Source organism: Leucopleurus acutus, assembly GCF_964270905.1.
Source record: "Leucopleurus acutus genome assembly, chromosome: 1".
Lineage (NCBI taxonomy): Eukaryota > Metazoa > Chordata > Mammalia > Artiodactyla > Delphinidae > Leucopleurus > Leucopleurus acutus.
The window spans coordinates 55,859,579-55,880,590 of NC_139142.1; the positions used below are offsets into that span (position 1 = coordinate 55,859,579).

The following is a 21,012-nucleotide window of genomic DNA, read 5'->3' on the forward strand; positions in this document are numbered from 1 at the left end:
TTGAAATGCAAGGCCATTTATGAAATAATTTTCCACTTTACTCCTTTTTGTGAAATTCTTTTCTAAATGTATTCAACACAGTTATGGGGGGAAAAGCCATATGGCATCTTTCATGTGTTTTTATTTTTTTTAAAGGCCATTCTATTTCTTCTCATCTGCTGTCACTGTCTTTGAACAGAATAAACATGATAGATTCATGGTTGGAGACCACAGGAAAAACAACTTGTCGGTCATTCTCAAAATTCTTGTATCAATACACAGAAGTGGCTGAATGGGTTATGAAGATTCTTTTGTTAATATTATTAAATATTATTTGCTAATTTTTGTATTTTAAATATATGTTTAATATTTTAATTAGAAATATTCAAATTATTCTTATATGATTTGAAATTTTTATCTAAATTATATTACAATACATTTAATTTATTGTTTCTCTTTTTCAAAATACCTCAAACCTGTAGACTGATTAAAGGAATAAAAACTGAGCAGAGAATGAGTAAAGGAAATTGGGGTATAGTCCTAACTCAGCCAACCAAAATTTGTGTTTCAGCAAAATGACTTAAACCAACACTTTTCTCCATTTCTTTACTCCACTCTACCCACACATCCCAGGGTAGTTGTAATAAATAAATATATAATAATGGCAAACAGGACAATAGAAATTACTCTAAATGAGAAGAAGTCTTGACATAAGGATATAAAATAAAAAGAGGATGATTGAAAACAATTAGAATATAGGACTAGGTTAGTAAGAAATGCTTGCCAATTTGCCAATATTTTTGGACATTGAAGCTGTTCGATTTACCTGCTTAAACGTAACTTACATGATTTCATTTCAAAATAACCATAAACAATTGAAAGGGTCAAAGTCAGAAGGCCATTATGGTGGTAAACAGACATAAATTATAAAACAATGAATAAATTACCTATCTTTCAGGTAAAAAAGTGAAATTAAATTTCTACAAATGGATCAGGCACTGAAATTAAGTGTCAGGTTTCTTTTTCTTCCTCTTCAGATAATTATTGCATGCGTCTAATAGCTACCATTTGTTTTGTGGAATACATTATATAAACAGGTAATAAAATGGAAAGCATACTGGTGACTTTTATTTAACAGGCTTGCCAATATTCCTTGGAAGGAAAAAATTTTTTAAATCAGTTTAGTTTTAACTCTGTGGTAAATAATCTTGAGAACCAAATGTTTCATCAGTATTGCAGGTTTCACCCAAATATATAAAATAACAATAATTATTATAATGTAATTTACATAATTATTTTGGGCACATATATAGGAAACTTATTGTGACTTTACCGAGGGAATGTGACTAAACATATATATATTTAATTTCATAAATTTATATAACATTAATATTATAGATTAAAAAAATAAGTATTCGTTGTGATCTCCATTTTTATTACCATACTAATTACAAAAGACTGTAAGATCTATGTGGGAAATATATATATATATTTTATAGCATAAAATATGTATAATGTAAAAATATAAAATATATTTATAATATAAATATATATAATTAATATTTTTACATGTAACAAATTTATATATATTAATTGATATACATAATTATATAATTGATCAGAATATCCTGAAGCTTAATACAATGCCAAATATATAGTAAGTGATTAAATATAATTCAGATAGAATAATATATTGCTATAAATACTACTTTTAAGTTATTTGAAGCCCCAGAAATCATTTTTGAAACAAGGAGGTATGTGTATGTTTGTGTGTGTATGTGAGAGAAAGAGTGTGTATTTCTGTATGTCTTGTGTGTATGACATCGTCTCTCTACTATACTTACGTAAAAGTTTACTAACTACTCTCACTTTTGATCTGACAATGTAGAAACCAAGTGACTTTCAAAATGTTAAGCATATAATATTACTCTTGTCCTTCACAGCTTTGGTGTCAATTATAATGGCCAGCACATTCTTTCATGAATTGACACTCTTTTATCTGTTGGCAGGAGTGCAAAATGGATCAGCTCCTTTGGAAATCAGTTTGCCAGTTTCTTAGAAAGCTAAACATACAACTGCCATTTGACACAGCAATTCTATGCTTCTTAGTTTTCTCCCCATGGGAAATGAAAATGTATTTTTATACAAAGAGAATGATACAATTGTTTGTATCATCTTTATTCCTTAATCATTAAAAACTGGGAAAAACACAGATATCCTTTAACCAGTTAATGGATAAACAATGGTAGTACATCTGTGCAATAGAATATTAATCTGCAATATCAGAAGAACAAACTGTTGATGCACACAACATGGAAGAACCTTAGAAACAGTCTGCTTAAAAGAACCCAGACCTCAAACACGTATTGTATAATTTCATTTCTGTGACATTTTGGGAAAGGCAAAACTATAGGAATGAAATAAAAGATCAGCGATTGTTAGAATTTGAGAAGTAGGGGCAGGGATTGACTACAAAGGGTCAGTACAAAAAGTTTTGTTGTGAAACAAATGTTCCATACAGTTCTGCAACTGTAGAGAATGCAGATAGTCATGGTTGCATGGCTCTATGCATTTGTCCAATCTCATAGATCTTTATACCACAAAGAGTAAATTTTAATTGATGTAAATTAAAGAAAAACAATATGTGAAAGTACCCAAGGTTCACTGAAGATTGTGACAAATGAATATAAGTATATTACAAATAAATCACTAACTTTAAGGGTCTTAGGAAGAGACAAGCTGAAGTAACTTTGGAAGACAATGCTCTTACAGGATAGTGAAGGCGAAGGTCAAGATAAACTATCCACACATTGTGCTTTAAGTGGTAAAATTGTTTTTCAGAATGTATGGGTTAGCAATTCTAAAACTAATTTATATGTGTAATAGTGTTGAACAAATGCATGTACATGTTATTGTAGAGACTAAGACCCACATTTCTGTCTGTAACAGAAGGAAATGGCTAGAACAAATCATGTGGTGCAGGACTGGTGTTGGAAGTATTATTATAAACTCAGGTTTTATCAATGTAAACTCATGTTTGTATGAGTTTATATTGTTACCAATATAAACTCTATTAGCCCTGTCTGTTGAGAAGGGCTAAAAGATGTGACACCACAGTAGCAATTTGTACACCTAGTGCCAGATCTTGGTTTCTTTTTTTTTCACATCTTCAATTTTAATAGACATTGCCAAATGAGCACTCAAAAAAGCTCTTTCAATAGTCACTACTCAGAAGTGAACAGAGCCACCTAATTGCTCAGATCCTTATCAAAACCTGATAGTCTTAAACTTTTTCATTTTTGCCAGACTGATGAGAGGGAAGAAACGTTAGCTCACTGATTTAATTCACAGTCTAAAGAGCCTACAAGGGGGGTGGAGGGACAAACCAAAAATAACGCCTTGCAAATAATGAATGCAACAAACTATTTTGGAGACTGGTAAGGCACAATTAAGAGTGATGCCGCTTACTGGGTGCCTGTTTTGTGCCAGGAACGAAGCTTGACAATTTACAGGAGTTACCTCTGGCTCTTGCAGCACCAGGGCACTGGTGTGCCCCCTTCACAGATGCAGAGATAAAGGTTCAGAACAGTGAAGTAACTTACCAAGTTCATATCACAAGCCGGGAGCTGGGATTTAGAGAGTTACTCAAACATCACCACATTCCAGTTTTCAAATCTTTCCATCACTCCAAAACGTTCTCTCATGCCCACTTGCTCCAGATCCCTGCTCCCATGCCCAGCCCCAGGCAACTACTGTTCTGCCTTCTGTCTCCATAGATTTCTCTTTTCTGAATATTTCATACAATATGTAATCTTTTGTATGTGGCTTCTTTTGCTTAGTGTAATGTTTTTTGAGGTTCATCCATGCTGTAGCATATTATCAATAGTTCATTCCCTTCTATTGCTAGTAGTATTCCACTGATTGGATTCACCAGTTGATGGACGTTTGGATTGTTCCCAGCTTTTGGCAACCATGAATAACACTGGTATGAACATTCACATACGTGTCCCTGTGTTGACATATGTTTTCATTTCTTTTTTTTTTAACATCTTTATTGGAGTGTAATTGCTTTACAATGGTGTGTTAGTTTCTGCTTTATAACAAAGTGAATCAGTTATACATATGTTCCCATATCTCTTCCCTCTTGCGTCTCCATCCCTCCCACCCTCCCTATCCAACCCCTCCAGGTGGCCACAAACCACCAAGCTGATCTCCCTGTGCTATGCTGCTGCTTCCCACTAACTATCTATTTTACGTTTGGTAGTGTATATATGTCCGTGCCACTCTCTCACTTTGTCACAGCTTACCCTTCCCCCTCCCCATATGCGCAAGTCCATTCTCTAGTAGGTCTGTGTCTTTATTCCCGTCTTACCCCTAGGCTCTTCATGACCTTTTTTTCCTTAAATTCCATATATATGTGTTAGCATACGGTATTTGTTTTTCTCTTTCTGACTGACTTCACTCTGTATGACAGACTCTAGGTCCATCCACCTCACTACAAATAACTCAATTTCGTTTCTTTTTATGGCTGAGTAATATTCCATTGTATATATGTGCCACATCTTCTTTATCCATTCATCTGTTGATGCATACTTAGGTTGCTTCCATGTCCTGGCTATTGTAAATACAGCTGCAATGAACATTGTGGTACATGACTCTTTTTGAATTATGGTTTTCTCAGGGTATAGGCCCAGTAGTGGGACTGCTGGGTCGTATGGTAGTTCTATTTGTAGTTTTTTAAGGAACCTCCATACTGTTCTCCATAGTGGCTGTATCAAGTTACATTCCCACCAACAGTGCAAGAGTGTTCCCTTTTCTCCACACCCTCTCCAGCATTTATTGTTTCTAGATTTTTTGATGATGGCCATTCTGACCGGTGTGAGATGATATCTCATTGTACTTTTGATTTGCATTTCTCTAATGATTAATGATGTTGAGCATTCTTTCATGTGTTTGTTGGCAATCTGTATATCTTCTTTGGAGAAATGTCTATTTAGGTCTTCTGCCCATTTTTGGATTGGGTTGGTTCCTTTTATGTTATTGAGCTGCATGAACTGCTTGTAAATTTTGGAGATTAATCCTTTGCTTCATTTGCAAATATTTGCAAATATTTTCTCCCATTCTGAGGGTTGTCTTTTGATCTTGTTTATGGTTTCCTTTGCTGTGCAAAAGCTTTTAAGTTTCATTAGGTGCCATTTGTTTATTTTTGTGTTTATTTCCATTTCTCTAGGAGGTGGGTCAAAAAAGATCTTGCTTTAATTTATGTCATAGAGTGTTCTGCCTATGTTTTCCTCCAAGAATTTGATAGTTTTTGTCCTTACATTTAGGTCTTCAATCCGTTTTGAGTTTATTTTTGTGTATGGTGTTAGGGAGTGTTCTAATTTCATACTTTTACATGTACCTGTCCAGGTTTCCCAGCACCACTTATTGAAGAGGCTGTCTTTTCTCCACTGTATATTCTTGCCTCCTTTATCAAAGATAAGGTGACCATATGTGCGTGGGTTTATCTCTGAGCTTTCTATCCTGTTCCATTGATCTATATTTCTGTTTTTGTGCCAGTACCATACTGTCTTGACTACTGTAGCTTTGTAGTATAGTCTGAAGTCAGGGAGCCTGATTCCTCCAGCTCCATTTTTCATTCTCAAGATTGCTTAGGCTATTCAGGGTCTTTTGTGTTTCCATACAAATTGTGAATTTTTTTGTTCTAGTTCTGTGAAAAATGCTAGTGGTAGTTTGATAGGGATTGCATTGAATCTGTAGATTGCTTTGGGTAGTAGAGTCATTTTCACAATGTTGATTCTTCGCATCCAAGAACATGGTATATCTTTCCATCTATTTGTATCATCTTTAATTTCTTTCATCTGTGTCTTATAATTTTCTGCATAAGGGTCTTTTGTCTCCTTAAGTAGGTTTATTCCTAGATATTTTATTCTTTTTGTTGCAGTGGTAAATGGGAGTGTTTTCTTAATTTCACTTTCAGATTTTTCATCATTAGTGTATAGGAATGCCAGAGATTTTTGTGCATTAATTTTGTATCCTGCTACTTTACCAATTTCATTGATTAGCTCTAGTAGTTTTCTGGTAGCATCTTTAGGATTCTCTATGTATAGTATCATGTCACCTGCAAACAGTGACAGCTTTACTTCTTATTTTCCGATTTGGATTCCTTTTATTTATTTTTCTTCTCTGATTGCTGTGGCTAAAACTTCCAAAACTATGTTGAATGATAGTGGTAAGAGTGGGCCACCTTGTCTTGTTCCTGATCATAGTGGAAATGGTTTCAGTTTTTCACGATTGAAGACAATATTGGCTGTGGGTTTGTCATATATGGCCTTTATTAAGTTGAGGAAAGTTCCTTCTAAGCCTACCTTCTGCAGGGTTTTTATCATAAATGGGTGTTGAATTTTGTCAAAAGCTTTTTCTGCATCTATTGAGATGATCATATGGTTTTTCTCCTTCAATTTGTTAATATGATGTATCATGTTGATTGATGAGATGCAGCAAAAGCAGTTCTAAGAGGGAAGTTTATAGCAATACAGTCCTACCTTAAGGAATAGGAAACATCTCATAAACAACCTAACCTTGCGCCTAAAGCAATTAGAGAAAGAAGAACAAAAAAAACCCCCAAAGTTAGCAGAAGGAAAGAAATCATAAAGATCAGGTCAGAAATAAATGAAAGAGAAATGAAGGAAATGATAGCAAAGATCAATAAAACTGAAAGCTGGTTCTTTGAGAAGATAAACAAAATTGGTAAACCATTAGCCAGACTCATCAAGGTAGAAAGGGAGAAGACTCAAATCAATAGAATTAGAAATGAAAAAGGAGAAGTAACAACTGACACTGCAGACATACCAAGGATCATGAGAGATTACTACAAGCAACTCTATGCCAATAGAAGGGACAACCTGGAAGAAATGGACAAATTCTTAGAAATGCACAACTACCGGGACTGAACCAGGAAGAAATAGAAAATATGAATAGACCAATCACAAGCAATTGAAACTGAAACAGTTTCAATTGAAATTGAAACTGTGATTAAAATCTTCCAACAAACAAAACCCCAGGACCAGATGGCTTCACAGGTGAATTCTATCAAACATTTAGAGAAGAGCTAACACCTATCCTTCTCAAACTCTTCGAAAATATAGCAGAAGGAGGAACACTCCCAAACTCATTCTACAAGGCCACCGTCACCCTGATACCAAAACCAGACAAACATGTCACAAAGAAAGAGAACTACAGGCCAATATCACTGATGAACATAGATGCAAAAATCCTCAACAAAATACTAGCAAACAGAATCCAACAGCACATTAAAAGGATCATACACCACGATCAAGTGGAGTGTATTCCAGGAATGCAAGGATTCTTCAATATACGCAGATCTTGGTTTCTTAATATCATTCTCCAATAAAAGAAACTTTGTGGTTCCCTGAGAAAGTGGTTGATTCTAAGGATGGTGTAGGGATAATAGAAGATGATCCTACATCATCTTATATTGTCAGAAAGCAAGGAAATGTTCAAAACAAGACAGAACAGAAAAGGATGAGGGCATGTCAAAAGAGCACACAGGAGCCTATCTGAAGGTCAGAGTGGCCGAAGCTAAGACAATTTGAGCAGCAAAATAAATAACAGTTGAATTGGATTATAGTTTACTTAATTAAATATCCTTAAGTCCTTCCTGATATATTCTGAGGGAGAAAGGACAGCATTCTTATTGAAGGATAATTCTAATTAATAAATGTAAAAGAAATGAGTAAAATAGAACGCTCCCTTTTCAGAACATTATAATAATAATCACTACTGGCAAGATCCACTGGTGGTTGATGAAATCATTTGGTACACAGTTAAGGAGAAACAGGATCTTTGTATATACTCAAAGTATCTTCTCCAAAACAAATATTTATTGATTAAAAATGGAAAATAGAATATATACAATGTAGAAATTGGAAAGTTTAGCATCACCAATAATAAGACATATTGATATCATGTCCCCTTGATGTCGTGCACAGAGAAGGGCAGATTACCTTGTGGTATTCTTCCCAGTAATGTATACCCTCAGAGTAATCATGAGAAAACATCAGAGAAACACAGACTGATGGACATCCTACAAAATATCTGACCAGTATTCCTCACAAATCTTAAGATCATAAAAGCAAGGATTCCATGCACAAACTAATCTATGGTGACAATGATCAAAATAGATATTAAGTCTGAAGGGGAAAATTGAGTTGTAGGGATTAGAAGGGAGACTTCTAGGGTTCTGGAAAGGATAGCTAGCTAGCTGATAGGTATAGATAGATCTGAATTATAGTTCAATGTTTCATATTTAAAAATTAATCAAATTCTTTTCTTAAGATTTGTGGATTGTAACAATATGTAAGTTATACCACAATAATTTTTAATGTAATGAAAGAAAAATAAAAAATCTTTTGTACGATCCAGAGGACCTGTGACCAATCTGTCTTCTAATTTTTACTTAACTCCATCCTACTGATTTGGAGAGCCTTAGTTTTCAGGAGGGTGTGTTACCTACATATCCTTCATAATCTACCACTGCCTGGCCTGTTTAGATTTATTTTCTACTCCTCGTCTCTTATGATATAATTTGCATTTTAAAATGTTTAAAAAATAGTTTACCAAATACATTTAAAAGGTATTTCTGTACCTTACCATTCAATTATTCATTTGACAAAAATTTACTGAATATTTGTTTCTACAATCCAATTACTGTTCTAGGCACTTGGGATATAGTTTAACTAGACGCACAGTCTTCTTGTAACTTTACATTCTGGCGATGGGAGAAAAACAGATAATAGCTGTGCTGGAAATTAAATAGAGCAATATGGTAGTTATTAAATAGATTATTAGGGTAGATGCTGGGAAGAGGTCTCTTTAAAAAAGTAACATTTATTTTGAATTCCAAATGATGAGAGAAAGGCAGCTGACACCACATGGAAGAGCACTGCAGGCTATAAGAATGGCGACTGTAAACTTTGGAACAATCTTAGCAAGGGAGAGGATTCTAAAGACAAGTGTCTAGAGCACAAAAGGAGCAAGAGAAAGTTGTGTGATAAGAAGTTAGCAGTGCTATATCACATAGCATTTTGTAAGATAAGGAAATAAGACATTTTTGTTTATGTTTTGTCTGTTTATTTTTATTAATTGTAAGTGTAATTCGGAATAAACTGAGTAATTTTAAGCAGGGAGGGACCACGATCTACTTTATATGTTTAAATGCTTTCTCTAGCTACTGTTTGGAAAGATTATTTCAAGGTAGACAGAAAAGAAGTTAAGAAACTTGATAGAAAGCTTTGGCAGTATGCTAAGCACTATGTGATAACTGTGTGGCCTAGAGGAGAAGAGGTGGAGATGACAAGTATAAATTTTCCAGCTTTATTTTTAGAGGTAGAGATGACAGAGCATATTAACGAATTAGATACGGAGGTATGAGATACAGGGGCATTAAATATACCTAATTGCATGGTTTGAGAAACTCTATGGATGACATTGCCATCTATTAAGATGTCTTTTTATGTGATGCTTCCTAATTATACTTCTGATAAACTCTTGTTATTCATCAGACTGGACAATATCCTCCCGAATTTAAATTGATGCTTATCTAACCAATGCTACCTCTCATACCTGACATATACCTTATATACCTATAAATGCATTTATTTCACTGTTTTGTGCATTTTTAAATGACTTTTTATTATGAGGATGAAATCATGTTGAGGAAAGGGCAGATTAAAAAAAAATCTGTGTTTCTGTATCTTCCAGTCTTTGCAAGATTTCATGACACATAGTACAGCTATACTGTATAATATACTAGCCACTAGCCACATATAGATAATTCGATTTAAATTTCAATTAATTAAAATTAAGTTCCTTAGTTACACAAGCCAGTTTTAAGTGCTCAATTGCCATGTGTGGCTAGTGGCTATTATATCTTTGACAGAACATGTATAGAAAAGTTTCAATTAAATAGTGAGGTTAATTGAGTGTCAGTAAATAGATGGTAAATTGAAATTAAGTAGAATTGTCAAGTTGTGGCACAGCACTGTTCTCTAAGAAATCTGTAATTACCTTACCTCTATAATCATAAATTACCTTATAAAGTGTGTTTGGTTTTATTGGTCAACCATGTCTCATTTGTTTATTATAAATGCTGCCATTTGTAACAGTGTGAAAAATTTATAAAATAGTATTCATAGAAAATACATAATATGGGCTTCCCTGGTGGCGCAGTGGTTGGGAGTCCGCCTGCCGATGCAGGGGATACGGGTTCGTGCCCCGGTCCGGGAAGATCCCACATGCCGCGGAGCGGCTAGGCCTGTGAGCCATGGCCGCTGAGCCTGCGCGTCCGGAGCCTGTGCTCTGCAACGGGAGAGGCCACAACAGTGAGAGGCCCGCATACCGCAATAAAAAAAAAAAAAAAAAAAAAAAAAAGAAGAAAATACATAATATAAATGTGGATATATGTATGTGTATATTTAGTGAATTTTCTCTGTGAACTATATAGACATCCAATTTAATTTCACATATACGTATAGATAATTAAAGAAAATGGCAAATCTGTCAATTTGGAATGCAGAAAGGCCCACATATTTCCATTTGTCACACTTTACCAAGTCTGAAAAATTTAGTCTTTCATTAGGAATAGTTTACTTATATTTAATGGAATTATTGAAATAGCTGACTTTACATCTGCTATCTTACTGTTTGTTTTCTATATGAACCACTTTTATGTTGTTCTTATCTATGTTTTGTCAATATTATTTTGTGAGCCCATTTTTCTTCCATAAACTTGTTAATTAAAAAGTCTTTCTGTTCTTTTAGTAGGTACTTTAGTGATCACAACATGTAACCTTACCTTATTTCAGTCCACCACAAAGTATTGCTCTTATTACTTCCCTAATAACCATAGAAACTTATAATACTTATAACTTCATTTATTCATCTCTCATCTTTTACAGTATTATTTTCATGCATTTAGTTATATTTTAAACCCTATGATCCCTTATTATTGTTTTATACAGTTAATGTTTGCCCAACATTCATTATATTTACCTTTTTGGTGCTCTTTATTCCATCCCACATGTCATTTTGCTCTCCTGTTCTAGCAGAAGGAAGAGTAAATCCCGCTACACTTCTTGAAGGAAGAAAGCATCATCTGGAGTCTCATTTCTTTAATTGACATGCTAAAAGGCAAAACCACATGTTCAAGAGTATACAGAAAAAAGAAACACAGATCATAAAAGCTAATACATTGTAATCCAGATAATAGAGGTTATTAACAAGGCCTTAAAAGTAGGTCTTAATAATATATTATAGAAAATGGAGGATAAAATTAACAAAATAGATGAGAATATGGAACACATCACCAGATAAGTGAAATATATAAAATAAACATATTAAAAGTTTAGAATGTAAAATGCAATATCTAAAATTAATACCTCTTTAGATAAACACAGCAGAACTGAAAATCCTAGAGGTGTGATTAGAGAATTCAAAAACAGGTTGATAGCCAATACCTAAAATGAAGTGCAGAAAAAGTAGGAATTTAAAATACAGAAAAGAATGCTAGAAACCTTTGGGATAAAGTCAAAATATCTGCCATGCTTGTAATTGGAGTACCAAAGAGAGAAGAGATTGAGTGCCAACAGTTCCGCTCAATGCAGATAAAGACTACACAGTTTCAAGCCTGGTTATCAGTCCAGGTAAGGTTGAAGCTACCTTGGCTTCACTCTTTGTCCTCCAGGATTGGCCACTAAAACACTCATCTATTTTTTTTTTCTCACAAGAGTTCAGTTAAAGTCTGTTTTCTAGAAAACTTTCTGATTAAATATCTGGTGTCCAGATTCCTCTACCTCCTGAGGGAAAAGCAAGCATATGCTTCAGACACCCACAGTCCCTGTCTACATTTTATTTGTCATCCAGCAACAGCTCCCTGTGGCATAGTCTGAACTTTCACCCTCTTGATTGTGTAATGTTTTAGCTTTCTATTGAGGCCATAGCAAATTATCACAAATTTTGTAGCTTAAAACAACACAAATTTTTTGTCTTACAATTCTGTAGGATAGAAATCAGACACAGGTCTCACTGGGATAAAATCAAGGAGCTGGCAGGGCTGTGTTCCTTTCTAGAAGCAATAGGGGAGAATCTGTTTCCTAGACTTTTCTAGCTAGTAGGGGATGCTTTTATTTCTTTTTTTATTTTTTTATTTTTTTGCGGTATGCGGGCCTCTCACTGTTCTGGCCTCTCCCATTGCGGAGCACAGGCTCTGGACGCGCAGGCTCAGCGGCCATGGCTCACGGGCCCAGCCGCTCCACAGCATGGTGGGATCTTTCCAGACCGGGGCACGAACCTGCGTCCCCTGCATCGGCAGACGTACTCTCAACCACTGCGCCACCAGGGAAGCCCTGCTTTTATTTCTTAACTTATCTCATGCTTAGTTCATCTTCAGAAGCAGTGTCATAGCATCTCTGTGACCCTTCTTCCAACTTTACTTCCCCTTTGACCATATTCAGGAAAGTTTCTCTGCTTTTAAAGACTTAACAGTTTTGGGCCCACCTGGATAATTCAGGATAATCTCTCTATTTTAGTGTTAGCTGATTACCAGTCCCAAATGCATCTGCAACCTTATTTCCCCTTCACACATTACAAGGGCTATTATTTTACCTTGCTTGAGTTTGGGCACATATGGTAGAAATAGGTCTTATAGGCAGCCATTTGACATAAAAGCTAGAAAACTCAATTGTCCCTCTGTGTCCTAAAATTGTTTCCCAATTGTGGATCCCTGAATGGTTTTTTGAAAGGGAAAATAAAGGCTGGCTGGCCACAACATTTCTCTAACAATATTTACTAAGACATGCCCAGAATTGCCACACGTCCCCCGGTTAAGTCTGTAAAAGTTAGTTCACCTCACTGGGGTCTCCCCTCTTTGGTGTCTTACCTCCTCAAGGTCTCCACCTTTTGAGTTCTCTATCTTCAGCCAGTTGATCTCTATGTTTTAAATATATTTTTTCTAGTGGTTTTGATAGGAGTGCTAGTGCTCTGCTAGCTAATAATCCCTCGTAGAAGTTGAAGTCTTCCTTTATCATTTTATTTTTCAACCTAAAAATATGTAACACAATCTTTTAAATTTGCAGTTGAAAAACAAGCAAAGAAAACAACAAAAAGTCCAACAATGGCCTGTCTGCTACTGTGGAGTTTAGGTGATAAAACTAGTACACTCTTGATGTTTAGATTGTAACTTTTCACATTAGACGACTCTGACAAAAATAAAATAATTCAGTCTTTGCTTATATAAAGTGCTCAGAAAATTAAAGAGCACTTTATAAGTTACTACCTAAAAATTCCACAAGTTCAGGACATTCATCACTGGTCAAATAAATTTTCCTGTAACAGATGCCTTAAAATATTTTCTTTCTATTTTAAGTATTCCATAAGTGAACAATACTACCTGGAAATTAGATTAGCAATATAACTATATTATCAGATTATATATTATTTATAGCTCAGGTAATAAAACACTGTAGAATTTTTTTTTTAATCTGAAAGCCCTTAAGAATTTAAATTTTTGTGTAATATGTATAATAATGAATACAACATTGGCTTAATATTCTATTTTCTTGAAATGTCAGTAGCTAAAGGATAAGAGTCATGAAGAGTTTAGATCAATAATTTAACTTTTCACAGAAGCACAAACAATCCTGAAGTGCCCAAATGATGATCCTCAGCTCAACTTTATCCTCACAGTTCAAGCCTTTGACATCCCTTTAGGAATTCTCTAATCATTTCTATAAACCCTTCATATGATCAAGTTATTTAAAAGTACTATTATATCCTTAATGTGAATTTATACTCCGTTGCTTGAAGTTGGGCCAGTGTGGTAGAAATGGGCCTTTTAGGCAGCCATTTGAGATAAACACCAGAAAATTCAGTTGTCCCTCTTTGTGTCCCGAATTATTGCTCAATTGTAGGTCCCTGAATGCTGGGGTTTTTTTAGAAATAAAACAGGTTCTTTACTGGATCTTAAAACATAGAGGTATATAAAATAAAAGGTGAAATGTCCACTGTTTCTTGGAAGTAACCATTTCTAAACAGTGTATGTGTTTAGTAACATATGAACAAGTGTTCATATATCTTTATATTGATATTTATTTTTTTAACAAAACTGTTGTCATACTATTATATATATATTATTTTCCAATTTGCTTTTGTTCCCACTTACTAGTGTATTTGGGATATTTTCCTAAGAGCACATATGCCCTTCATTTTTGTTTTTTTTCTGAGTCAACTTCTACTTTTTAATTTTTTTAACATCTTTATTAGAGTATAATTGCTTTACAATGTTGTGTTAGTTTCTGCTGTATGACAAAGTGAATCAGCTATACGTATACATATATGCCCATATCCCCTCCCTCTTGCATCACTCTTCCACCCTCCCTATCCTACCCCTTAGGGTGGTCACAAAGCACAGAGCTGATCTCCCTATGCTATATGGTTGCTTCCCACTAGATATCTATTTTACATTTGGTAGTGTATATATGTCAATGCCACTCTTTCACTTCGTCCCAGCTTACCCTTCCCCCTCCAGTGTCCTCAAGTCTATTATCTGTGTCTGCATCTTTATTCCTATCCTGCCCCTAGGCTCTTCAGAACCATTTTTTATTTTAGATTCCATATATGTGCGTTAGCATACGGTATTTGTTGTTCTCTTTCTGACTTACTTCACTCTGTATGACAGACTCTAGGTCCATCCACCTCACTACAAATAACTCAACTTCGTTTCTTTTTATGGCTGGGTGATATTCCATTGTATGTATATGCCACATCTTCTTTATCCATTCATCTATCGATGGACACTTAGGTAGCTTCCATGTCCTGGCTATTGCAAACAGTGCTGCAGTGAACATTGTGGTACATGACTCCTTTTGAATTATGGTGTTCTCAGGGTATATGCCCAGTAGTGGGATTGCTGGGTTGTATGATAGTTCTATTTTTAGTTTGTTAAGGAACCTCCATACTGTTCTCCATAGTGGGGTATAAATTTACATTCCCACCGACAGTGCAAGAGGGTTCGGTTTTCTCCACACACTCTCCAGCATTTATTGTTTGTAGATTTTGTTAGTTAGTTTGTTTTTGTTTTTAACACATTTTTTAAATTTAATTTTTTTAACATCATTATTGGAGTATAATTGCTTTACAATGGTGTGTTAGTTTCTGATTTATAAGTGAATCAGCTTTACATATACATATATCGCCATATCTCCTCCCTCTTGCATCTCCCTCGCACCCTCCCTATCCCACCCCCCTAGGTGGACACCAAGCACTGAGCTGATCTCCCTGTGCTATGTGGCTGCTTCCCACTAGCTATCTGTTTTACATTTGGTAGTGTATATATGTCCATGCCACTCTCACACTTCATCCCAGCTTGCCTTTCCCACTCCCCATGTCCTCAAGTCCATTATCTGTGTCTGCGTCTTTATTCCTGTCCTGTCCCTAGGTTCTTCAGAACCATTTTTATTTTTTAGATTCCATATATATGTGTTAGCATGCGGTATTTGTTATTCTCTTTCTGATGTACTTCACTCTGTATGACAGATTCCAGGTCCATCCACCTCACTACAAATAACTCAATTTCATTTCTTTTTATGGCAGAGTAATATTCCACTGTATATATGTGCCACATCTTCTTTTTCCATTCATCTCTCGATGAACATTTAGTTTGCTTCCATGTCCTGGTTATTGTAAATAGAGCTGCAATGAACATTGTGGTACATGACTCTTTTTGAATTATGGTTTTCTCAGGGTATATGTCCGGTAGTGGGACTGCTGGTTCGTATGGTAGCTCTATTTTTAGTTTTTTAAGGAACCTCCATACTGTTCTCCATAGTGGCTGTATCAATTTACATTTCCACCAACAGTGCAAGAGTGTTCCCTTTTCTCCACACCCTCTCCAGCATTTATTGTTTGTAGACATTTTGATGATGGTCATTCTGACCGGTGTGAGGTGATACCTCATTGTAGTTTTGATTTGCATTTCTCTAATGATTAGTGATGTTGAGCATTCTTTCATGTGTTTGTTGGCAATCTGTATATCTTCTTTGGAGAAATGTCTGTTTAGGTCTTCTCCCCATTTTTGGATTGGGTTCTTTGTTTTTTTATATTGATCTGCATGAGCAGCTTATATATTTTGAAGATTAATCCTTTGTCAGTTGCTTTGTTTGCAAATATTTTTTCCCATTCTGAGAGTTGTGCTTTCACTTGTTTATGCTTTCCTTTGCTGTGCAAAACTTTTAACTTTCATTAGATCTCATTTGTTTATTTTTGTTTTTAATTCCATTTCTCTAGGAGGTGGGTCAAAAAGGAAGTTACTGTGATTTATGTCACAGAGTGTTGTGCCTATGTTTTCCTCTAAGAGTCTTATAGTATCTGGCCTTACATTTAGGTCTTTAATCCATTTTGAGTTTATTTTTTTGTATGGTGTTAGGGAGTATTCTAATTTCTTTCTTTTACATAACTGTCCAGTTTTCTCAGCACCACTTATTGAAGAGTCGGTTTTTTTGCCATTTTATATTCTTTCCTCCTTTATCAAAAATAAGGTGAACATATGTGCATGGGTTTATCTCTGGACTTTCTATCCTGTTCCATTTATCTACATTTATGTTTTTGTGCCAGTAGCATACTGTCTTGATTACTGTAGCTTTGTAGTATAGTCTGAAGTCCAGGAGCATGATTCCTCCAGCTCCATTTTTCTTTCTAAGATTGCTTTGGCAATTCGGGGTCTTTTGTGTTTCCATACAAACTGTGAAATTGTTTGTTCTAGTTCTATGACAAATGCCATTGGTAGTTTGATAGGGATTGCATTGAATCTGTAGATTGCTTTGGGTAGTATAGTCATCTTCACATTGTTGATTCTTCCAATCCAAGAACATGGTATATCTCTCCATCTGTTTGTATCATCTTTAATTTCGTTCATCAGTGTCTTATAATTTTCTGCATACAGGTCTTTTGTCTCCTTAGGTAAATTTATTCCTAGGTATTTTATTCTTTTTGTTGTAGTGGTAAATGGGAGTGTTTCCTTAATTTCTCTTTCAGATTTTTCATCATTAGTGTCTAGGAATGCAAGAGATTTCTGTGCATTAATTTTGTATCCTGCTACTTTACCAAATTCACTGATTAGCTCTAGTAGTTAGAAGACTTTAGCATCTTTAGGATTCTCTATGTATAGTATCATGTCATGTACAAACAGTGACAGTTTTACTTCTTCGTTTCTGATTTGGATTCCTTTTATTTATTTTTCTTCTCTGATTGCTGTGGCTAAAACTTCCAAAACTCTATTGAATAATATTGGTGAGAGTGGGCAACCTTGTCTTATTCCTGATCTTAGAGGAAATGGTTTCAGTTTTTCACCATTGAGAACGATGTTGGTTGTGGGTTTTGTCATATATGGCCTTTATTGTGTTGAAGTAAGTTCCCTCTGTGCCTACTTTCCAGAGGGTTTTATTCATAAATGGGTATTGTATTTTGTCGAAAGCTTTTTCTCCATCTATTGAGATTATCATATGGTTTTTATACTTCAGATTGTTAATACGGTATATCACTTTGATTGATTTGCATATGTTGAAGAATCCTTCCATTCCTGGGATAAACGCCACTTGATCAAGGTGTGTGATCCTTTTAATGTGCTTTTGATTCTGTTTGCTAGTGTTTTGCTGAAGATTTTTACATTTATGTTCATCAGTGATATTGGCCTGTAGTTTTCTCTTTTTGTGACATCTTTGTCTGGTTTTGGTATCTGGGTGACGGTGGCCTCATAGAATGACTTTGGGAGTTTTCCTCCCTCTGCTATTTTTGGAAAAGTTTGAGAAGGATAGGTATTAGCTCTTCTGTAAATATTTCATAGAAGTCGCCTGTGAAGCCATCTGGTCCTGGGCTTTTGTTTGTTGTAAGATTTTTAATCACAGTCTCAATTTCAGTGTTTGTGATTTGTCAGTTTATATTTTCTATTTCTTCCTGGTTCAGTCTCAAAAGGTTGTGCTTTTCTAAGAATTTGTTCATTTCTTGCAGGTTGTCCATTTTATTGGCATATAGTTGCTTGTAGTAATCTCTCATTATCCTTTGTATTTCTGCAGTGTCAGTTGTTACTGCTTTTTGATTTCTAATTCTGTTGATTTGAGTCTTTTCCCTTTGTTTCTTGTTGAGTCAGCCTAATGTGTTATTTATTTTGTTTATCTTCTCAAAGAACCAGCTTTTAATTTTATTGATCTTTGCTATTGTTTCCTTCATTTATTTTTATTTATTTCTGATCTGATTTTTATGATTTCTTTACTTCGCTAACTTTGGGGTTTTTGTGTTCTCCTTTCTCTAATTGCTTTAGGTGTAAGGTTAGGTTGTTTATTTGATATTTTTCTTATTTCTCGAGGTAGGATTGTATCGCTATAAACTTCCGTCTTTCAGCTGCTTTTGCTGCATCCCATAGGCTTTGTGTCGTCGTGTTTTCATTGTCACTGTTTCTCGGTATTTTTTTATTTCCTCTTTGACTCTTCAGTGATCTCTTGGTTATTTAGTACTGTACAGTTAAGCCTCCATGTATTTGCATTTTTTACATTTTTTTCCTGTAATTGATATCTATTCTCATAGTGTTGTGGTTGGAAAAGATACTTGATATGATTTCAATTTTGTTAAATTCACCAACGCTTGAATTGTGACCTAAGATATGATCTATCCTGGAAAATGTTACATGAGTACTTGAGAAGAAAGTGTATTCTGTTGTTTTTGGATGGCATGTCCTATACATATCAATTAATTCTATCATGTTTAATGTGTCATTTAAAGCTTGTTTTTCCTTATTTATTTTCTTTTTGGATGATCTGTCCTTTGGTGAAAGTGTGGTGTTAAAATCCCCTACTATGATTATGTTACTGTCTATTTCCCATTTTATGGATGCTAGCATATCCCTCATGTATTTAGCAGCTCCTATGTTGGGTGCATAAACGTTTACAATTGTTATATATTCTTCTTGGATTGATCCCTTGATCATTTAGTGTAGTGTTCTTCTTTGTCTCTTGTAATAGTCTTTATTTTAAAGTGTATTTTGTCTGCTTTGAGAATTGCTACTCCAGCTTTCTTTTGTTGTCCATTTGCATGGAATATCTTTTTCCATCCCTCCACTTTCAGTGTGTGTGTCCCTAGGTCTGAAGTGCGTCTGGTTTAAACAGTATATATACAGGTCTTCTTTTCGTATCCATTCAGCCAGTCTGTTTCCTTTGGTTGGGGCATTTAATCCTTTTACATTTAAAGTAATTATTGATATGAATGTTCCTATTCCTATTTTCTTAATTGTTTTGGGTTTTTATTGTTGGTCTTTTCTGTCTCTTGTGTTTCCTGCCTAGAGAATTTCCTTTAGCATTTGTTGTAAATCTGGTTTGGTGGTGCTGAATTCTCTTAGCTTTTGCTTGTCTGTAAAGTTTTTAATTGCTCTGTCAATACTGAATGAGATCCTTGCTGGCCAGTGTAATCTTCGTTGTAGGTTTTTCCTTGTCATCACTTTAAATATGTCCTGCCACTCCCTTCTGGCTTGCAGAGTGTCTGCTGAAAGATCAGCTTTTAACCTTATGGGGGATTCCCTTGTATATGATTTGCATTTCCCTTGCTGTTTTTAATATTTTTTCTTTGTATTTAATTTTGATAGTTTGATTAATATGTATCTTGGGGTGTTTCTCCTTGGATTTATCCTGTATGGGACTCGCTGTGCTTCCTGGACTTGATTGACCATTTCCTTTCCCATATTAGGGAAGTTTTCAACTATAATCTCTTCAAATATTTTCTCAGCCCCTTAGCCCCTTTCTTTTTCTCTTCTTCTTCTGTGACACCTGTAATTCAAATGTTGGTGCATTTAATGTTGTCCCAGGTATCTCTGAGACTGTCCTCAATTCTTTTCATTCTTTTTCTTTATTCTGCACTGCAGTAGTTATTTCCACTATTTTATCTTCCAGGTCACTTATCTGTTCTTCTGCCTCAGTTATTGTGCTGTTGATTCCTTCTAGAGAATTTTGAATTCATTTATTATGTTGTTCATCATTGTTTGTTTGCCTTTAGTTCTTCTAGGTCCTTGTTAAACATTTCTTGTATTTTCTCCATTCTAATTCCAAGATTTTGGATCATCTTTACTATCATTGCTCTGAATTCTTTTTCAGGTAGACTGCCTATTTCCCCTTCATTTGTTTGGTCTGGTGGGTTTTTACTTTTCTCCTTTCTCTGTTGCATGTTTCTCTGTCTTCTCATTTTGCTTAACTTACTGTGTTTGGGGTCTCCTTTTCCCAGGCTGCAGGTTTGTAGTTCCTCTTATTTTTGGTGTCTGCCCCCAGTGGTAAGGTTATTTCAGTGAGTTGTGTAGGCTTCCTCGTGGAAGGGACTGGTACCCTTCCCTCGTGGAAGGGACTGGTACCTGTGTTCTGCTGGATGAGGGTGGATCTTTCTGGTGGGCAGGACCACGTCCGTTGGTGTGTTTTGGGGTGTCTGTGACCTTATTATGATTTTAGGCAGCCTCTCTGCTAATGGGTGGGGTTGTGTTCCTGTCTTGCTAGTTGTTTGGCATAGGGTGCCCAGCACTGGAGCTTGCTGCTTGTTGAGTGGAACTGGGTCTTAGCATTGAGACAAGGATCTCTGAGAGAGCTCTCGCTGATTGATATTACATGAGGCTGATATTGATATTACGAGGTCTCTGGTGGTCCAGTGTCCCGAACTCCGCTCTCCCACCTCAGTGGTTGAAGCCTGACACCTGGCTGGAGCACCAAAACTCTGTCAGCCACACAGCTCACAAGAAAAGTGAGAAAATAAAGAAAGAAAAATAATAATAATAAAATTGTTATGAAAATAAAAAAATATTTAAAAAATAATAAAAAAAAGAGGAGAGCCACCAAAGCAATAAACAAGTCCACCAATGATAACAAGCGCTAAAAACTATACTAAGATAAACATAAAAATCAGAAACTAGTCTGTCGCCTACAGCAAACCCAA

General features: G+C 35.3%; 1 long non-coding RNA gene across 1 annotated transcript in view; it reads right to left on the reverse strand.

Annotated features, from left to right (window-relative positions):
• LOC309963090 overlaps positions 1-21,012 on the reverse strand; it is a 243,712-nt gene that overhangs the window by 55,954 nt on the left and 166,746 nt on the right. The window lies entirely within an intron of this gene.